The following is a 7,236-nucleotide window of genomic DNA, read 5'->3' as shown; positions in this document are numbered from 1 at the left end:
TGTTAGTGTGGACACGCCACAGTATTTCAAAATACTCCCCAGAGCAATTCAAACTAATTACAGGCAGTCCCCGACTTACGCGGATCCGACTTATGTCGGATCCGCACTTACGAACGGGGCTTTCTCGCCCCGGAGGTCGGGGCGAGAAAGCCCCGTTCGTAAGCTGCTCCGGTGCCCCTGGTCTGCTGGAGACTGTCTCCAGCAGACCAGGGGCACCGGGCGGGTTCCCACGCTTCTGAGGCTTTGCCAGAGCAAAGCCTCAGAGGCGCGGGGAACCGCCGCTGCTGCGGCTTCAGTCCGGGGGCCTGTGGTCTGCTGGGGACCGTCCCCAGCAGACCACAGGCACCCAGACTGAAGCGGCAGCAGCGGCGGTTCCCCGCGCCTCTGAGGCTTTGCCAGAGCAAAGCCTCAGAGGCGCGGCACCCCGCTGCCGCTGCGGTTCTGCTCCCTGTGTCCCTGGTCTGCTGGGGGGGGGAGTGGCGCAGCTAGTATGCTCCCCCCCCCCCCCCAGCAGACCAGGCTTTTGTTTTGGACTCTGGGGCAGAGCAGCTGGGGCGCTGCCGATTGGTCCTGCAGCGCCCGCTCTGGGCACTACTGGACCAACCGGGCAGCACCCCAGCTGCTCTGTCCCAGGCATCCCCAAGTCAGCTTCTGCTGAAACTGACCAGTGCTGACTACAGGAAGCCCCAGGCAGAGTTGCTCTGCCCCGGGCTTCCTGGAATCAGCTGCTGATCAGTTTCAGCAGCAGGTGACTTGGGGACGCCTGGGGTTCTTAAGTTGATTCTGTATGTAAGTCAGAACTGGCGGTCAGTTTCAGCAGTGTCTGAATCTGGACGCCAGTTCCGACTTACATACAGATTCAACTTAAGAACAAACCTACAGTCCCTATCTTGTATGTAACCCGGGGACTGCCTGTACTCCCTAGTGCATCCCGGGGCTCTAAGTTGAGGTAGTGCATCCACATTAACAGAGGTTGCCTTGGACTAATTTCAAGGCTTCCCCATTGTATGGACATGCTATTTTGAAATTATTATTTTGGGAGTTATTATTTGAAAATAATTTGTTTTGAAATAATTTTCCTGTGTAGACATGCCCTCAGAGATTGATCTCACATCTACACCTTTCTCCTGCCTAGAAATCTAAGCAGTAAGCTGTGGCTACGTCTACACTACAGTTTTTGCGCAAAAACCCGCAGAGCATCCACACCTCAAGCACATTTTTGTGCAAGTAAATTTACAGTGAATCAACAGAACAGAGGGCTTTTTGCGGTATAGGTATCCCTCTGTCTATGAGGAATAACTTCTTTTTGTGCAAGAGCTCTTGTGCAAAAAGCTGTATGTGGACGGGAAACGGGTTTTTTGTGCAAAAACAGCCTATTGAAAGAAGCACAGTTGCCCTGGTGGCCATTCTGTTAAAGGCAATGCAGTCTGGACGCTCTCTTGAACAAAAGTGCATCGCAAAAGCGATGTAGTGTGGATGCTCTTTTGCGCAAGAAGTTTTTGCGGAAGATCTCTTCCACCAAAAGCTTTTTGTGCAAGAAGCCTGCAGTCTAGATATAGCCTGTGGGTGAGAAAAAAAAATCAAACACAGGCGATAAGATCCTCAGTATCCCTGGTACTGGCACTGGCCTGGGTTGAGTTTACTGCTTATAAGTTACACGAATGGAATATGCAGCTAGAAGCTTTTGCCAAATTAGATTAACCATGAGATTTGACTTCTTCTCTTTGTCTTCTGTTATTTGAGCTTACACGTAACAATGATTGTTAGTGGTTAAAAAATTATCCAGCCCTTACAACCAACCTGTTTTTGCCTCTGTTCAATTTTGCCGTGGTAAGTCCCAAAGATTGCTATAAATTCCATTTGTGTACTCCCCAAAGCATTTTCAATTTGCAGAGATAGATTGTCATCCCCGTCATGCTAAAGATCGTGTGTCTTGTCTCTTTTATTTGGATTTCAGACCTGTGCTCATAATGGTACTAACTGGGAAAGCTAAGTAGCTCAGATGTGCAAATGATTGCTATCAAATCTCCCAGCTCCAGGAGTGAACCAATTAACCACCAATGTAAAATTAACATTAGTCTGATATTTTCTTATGGTCAGAAGAAAATATTCATCTCTGGATGAATGGAAAATTGAAAACCTCAGTCACATTTTCTTTCAGCTAAAAGTTTTAATTAAACTTCACATCCAGGTGGAAAGTTCCTGAGAATGGGAGCTTTTCAAGCAAAAGTCAATAAATTACAAGTAAACATAAATAAAATCTAGCACTGCTCCCCTAGAACAAAGGAAGGAGAACATAAAAAAATGCAGGCAAGTCTGCAAACACCACAGCAGTATAAATTGACATAATGTCCTTGATTTAGGCTACAAAGAGATCCTACTGTTACTAACCACAACACTGCAGGTAAACAATGTCTAAAAATACACCCAAGCTAATGAAAGATATATTTTGTCACAAGCACATTCATCAAAATATCTGGCCAGAGTAATAGAAAATTTGATTCATACAAATAAAAGTTAGAGGCAATTAATATCATACTGTTGGTTCCCACAAGGGTGAATTGAACAGAGAAATTAAGTTAACTGATCTATATATAATTCATATTCAGTCTTGATAGTCCCTCAATTCTGCAAATACATGTTTAATTTTATGCACTTGAGTAGTGTTTAAAATTAAACATGTTGTAAATGTTTGCAGGATCAAGGTCTGAATCTTTAAAGTATTCCAAAAACATTAACTCATTGATCCTCAGAACAGCATTGCGAGATAAATATTCTTGTCTCCATTTTTCAGATAAGGAACTGAGGCAGAAGTCAGAGCCAGGATTAGAGCTCAGTAAATTCCTGGTGCCAAGACCTTCCTTGGACTAGCTAGACCACGTCTGTTTCTTATGTAGAATTTTCCCCTTCTTTTCCATAAAATATTACAATTATATATCTGTCCAGAGATACCAAGATGATGGTTGCTTTTCAAAGTCCATATATGGTCCCAGCTGGTTGATGCAAGAATCTCTATAGAGCAGTGTTTCTTGAACTGTGTTCCGGGGAACACTGGTGTGCCATGGAGAACAACAGAGTTCAAAATGGCGGCCCCTGATTTTTTTTGTTTTGTTTGGTGTTCCTCATAAAAAAAAATATTATTTGGTGTTCCTCGGTCTTAAAAGTTTAAGAAACACTGTTGTAGAGACTAAAGGAAAATAAAAGGCCATAGACTCCCAGCCTTACTAACAATAAAAGTCATGATTATTATTTTTTCCTGATTGCTGCATTTACACAGGGAAATTATTTCCCTGTTTCAGAGATGGGGTCAATAATGACACATCCCTAGAGATTCATGGGTATTTTTAGATTTGTATGTATATGGAAACTTGAGAAAGTAAATAATAGCTAGAGAAAAGCTTCAGTGGTTCAGAAAATATGTGCATAGCACCAAATGCATCCTCATCTTACATATTTATGGCATGCTGGCTGATCCGTTGGCTGCAGTGAGCTAGATTTTAGGTTCAAAACTAATCTTGTGGTTTTGCTTTCTTATGTGAACCTTTGAAAGTTTTCTCCCTTTCCTGGCATACCACTGACTTCTCTTCCATGTCCACTAACATTTATTCAATTGTTGTGAGGAAAGCATATGATAAATTAACTGACAAAAGAAAAAATATGCCTGGATAAGGAAGAAGCTTGTAAAGTCCTGGTCTTAAACCAACATATCAAACAGGAGGAAATTGTGACTTTCAGAGTTAATCAATCCATGGACCTTGTAGTATGTATAAGATAGGGATGTAAGCAACTAGTTGACTAGCCGATAAGCAAAAGCTCACCAGTCACTTCCTTGACTAGTTACTTCCCTCTCCCCTTGCTTCCTCTATCAGAAGCAGCAAGAGGGGTGGGAGCAGGAGCTAGTGCTGCACCATCTCTGCAGTGAACAGGGGAGACAGAGGGGGATTGGGGACTGGGTGAGAGCTGGGAATCAGCTGATTCTTGGCTCACGCCCAGTTCCAGACCTGCTCCTGCTTTTTAAATGTATTAACCTGCTGGCTTTTAACATATTTAAAAGGCTAAAGTGCAGCAGGAGGGACCCAGCACGAACCAGGACAGTTGACAGTTCACGCAGGATCTCTCCACAGCGCAAGAGCCTTTTAAATGTACTTAGGCTACAAAGAGATCCTACTGTTAAAATCAGCTATCCCGGCTTGCACTGGGTCCCTCCTGCTGCCCTTCAGCCTTTTAAATGAACTAAGAGCCAACACGCTCTTAATATGCTTAAAAGGTAGAGCTGCAGCGGGGTTAGCTCCCAGTTGGGAGCTAACCCCACTGCAGCTCCCTCGCTTATTGACTAATCAACTAGTTGATGGAAAATCCATTGACTAGTTGATTAGTTGATTTAAACTAAATTTAATGTCCCTAGTACGGGAAAATAACCCAACAGACATGTACTAACACTCACACATTCCATTGCAGAGTGGTGTAATTAAGATTTCCAGGAAGCTTGGTTCCTTTCAGTATTGCCCACAAGTGGCACATGTGAGCAGAGGCTGTGAGGTCTATTTTGCGGATGAACTCACATAACTCTCACTAAGCTGCATGGACTTCCACGGGACAACAGATACTGAAAACATTCTATATATCCTCTTACCTCAATTGTAGAAACACTTTGGCTGTGTCTAGACTGGCAAGCTTTTCCGCAAAACTTGCCAGCTGTCTACACTGTCCGCTTGAATTTCTGCAAGAACACTGACTTCCTACTGTCTGAAATCAGTGCTTCTTGCGGAAATACTATGCTGCTCCCGTTCGGGCAAAAGTCCTTTTGCGCAAAACTTTTGTGCAAAAGGGCCAGTGTAGACAGCTCAGATTTGTTTTGCGCAAAAGCTCATGATACCATCTACACTTTTTATTAGTCTCTAAGGTGCTGCTGGACTATTCATTGTTTAAAAAAAATGTCTATTGCAGACTAACACGGCTACCCCTTGGAAATTCATCACCATAGCTTTCTTTTTTTCAAAACTGGCACAGGACACCTTCATTGTAGATAAAACTCCTACTTCTAGCCTCCCCCCCCAAAAAAAAAATCATTGCAAATTATCCACTGTGTTAACTAAAGCACAAGTTGTACCATAAAAGAGGATCAAAGGACTAAATTTTGCTTTCATTTTCTGCACATGCAGTGTCATTGATGTCAGTGAGAACTGTAAATGGGTACCCGAGGGCAGAATTAGACTCACAAGCTTCCTGTTACAGGACTTGGGGACAGGATAGCTAAAAAGGAGGAGAGGGAGCAGAAGAGATGAAGAAGATTTAATCTCTTTGTTCATAGGAGGTCAGAGACAGAGCAAACACTCTTAAAACTAGCAGCAACTGCCTTAAAGTCTGGCAGCCAATTCATAAAGGGTATGTCTACACTACAACGTTAGTTCGAACTAACGGATGTTAGTTCGAACTAACTTTCATAGGCACTACACTAGCGCTCTGTTAGTTCGAATTTAATTCGAACAAATGGAGCGCTTAGTTCGAACTAGGTAATCCTCATTCCACGAGGATTAAGCCTAGTTCGAATTTACTAGTTCGAATTAAGGGCTGTGTAGACCCTTAATTCGAACTAGTGGGAGGCTAGCCCTCCCCAGCTTTCCCTGGTGGCCACTCTGGCCAACACCAGGGAAACTCTATTGCCCCCCTCCTGGCCCCGGACCCCTTCAAGGGGCACGGGCTGCCTACGGTGCCCGTGCCAGGTGCAAGCCTGCCAGCACCCAGCCAGCAGACCCTGCACCTGGCATGGCTCGAGCCAGCCACCCGATGCCCCCCAGCCCTCCCCCTTTTCCCGGGACCAGGCTGGCGGCTCCCAGGAGCTTGCCCGGGACCGCAAGAGGCGGGCACCCGCCTGGGCTAGTGCGGACATCGTGGACCTCGTCCACGATCTCTGCACTAGGTACAGGAAAGTGGCCGTCTAGGGCAGGAGAGCTGCCAGCCTGGACACCAAGGAGCAGGAGTGCATGAAAATCAGAGTCGTCCAGTGAGACCCCTGAGCCCTGAGCTTAGAATGTCCGTACTGGGTCAGACCAAAGGTCCATCTAGCCCAGTAGCCTGTCTGCCGACAGCGGCCAACCCTAGGGACCCTGGAGGGGATGGACTGAAACAATGACCAAGCCATTTGTCTCGTGCCATCCCTCTCCAGCCTTCCACAAACCTTGGGCAGGGACACCACTCCTACCCCCTGGCTAATACCACTCCATGGACCCAACCTCCATGACTTGATCTCACTTCCCTTTAAACTCTGTTCTAGTTCTAGCCTTCACAGCCTCCTGCAGCAAGGAGTTCCACAGGTTGACTCTTTGCTTTGTGAAGAAGAACTTTCTGTTACTAGTTTGAAGCCTGCTACCCATTCCTTTCCTTTGGTGTCCTCTAGTCCTTCTTTATGGGAACTAATGAAGAACTTTTCTGTATGCACCCTCTCCACCCAACTCCTGCTTTTAGAGACCTCTATCCTGTCCCCCCTCCGTCTCCTCTTTTCTAAGCTGAAAAGTCCCAGTCTCTTTAGCCTCTCTTCATATGGGACCTGTTCCCAACCCCTGATCATTTTAGTTGCCCTCCCCTCTCCCAGCCTCTCTCTTCCCCTCTCCCACCTGCTTTTCCCAGTCTCCCCCAGTTTTGTTCAATAAAGACAGATTCCATTTTTGAACACAATTGTCCTTTATTTTGTACATCAAGAAGAGGGGCTAGGGAAGGGTAAGTGGAAGGAGGTGAGGGAGGAATGGGGCACGAGCCCCCAATGGGGAGGACTGGGCTGGCTCTGTGGGCTTTTGGGGTGGAAGCTCTCCTGCAGCCCCCCCCTCCCGATTGCCCCCTCTCCCCAGATGGCAGCCTGCGGCAAGTGCAGTTGGGCTGATGGCCGAGTGCTGTGATGTGCCCAGTGTGGGTACTCTGGGCACTCCAAGCCAGGACTGCTTTGCAAGCGGGGCACCCCTGAGAACTGTCTGTCCGAGGTGGAGGTCGGGACCCTTTAAGCACAGCCCTCGGCTAGCCTGAGACAGCATCTCCACACTCTAAGTCCTCCTCTGATGCCCTGCTGGCACTGCTTCCGCCCATCCTTAAGCCTGGTTCAGGGTCCACTTAATGTGGACATGCTAGTTCGAATTAGCAAAACGCTAATTCGAACTCGTTTTTTAGTCTGGATCCGTTAGTTCGAATTAGCTTAGTTCGAATTAACTAATTCGAACTAAGTTAGTTCGAATTAACGTTGTAGTG

This window comes from Pelodiscus sinensis, chromosome 16 (assembly GCF_052426305.1).
Source record: "Pelodiscus sinensis isolate ZL-2025 chromosome 16, ASM5242630v1, whole genome shotgun sequence".
NCBI classification, from domain to species: Eukaryota; Metazoa; Chordata; order Testudines; family Trionychidae; genus Pelodiscus; species Pelodiscus sinensis.
Note: the sequence above shows the minus strand (reverse complement) of the source record.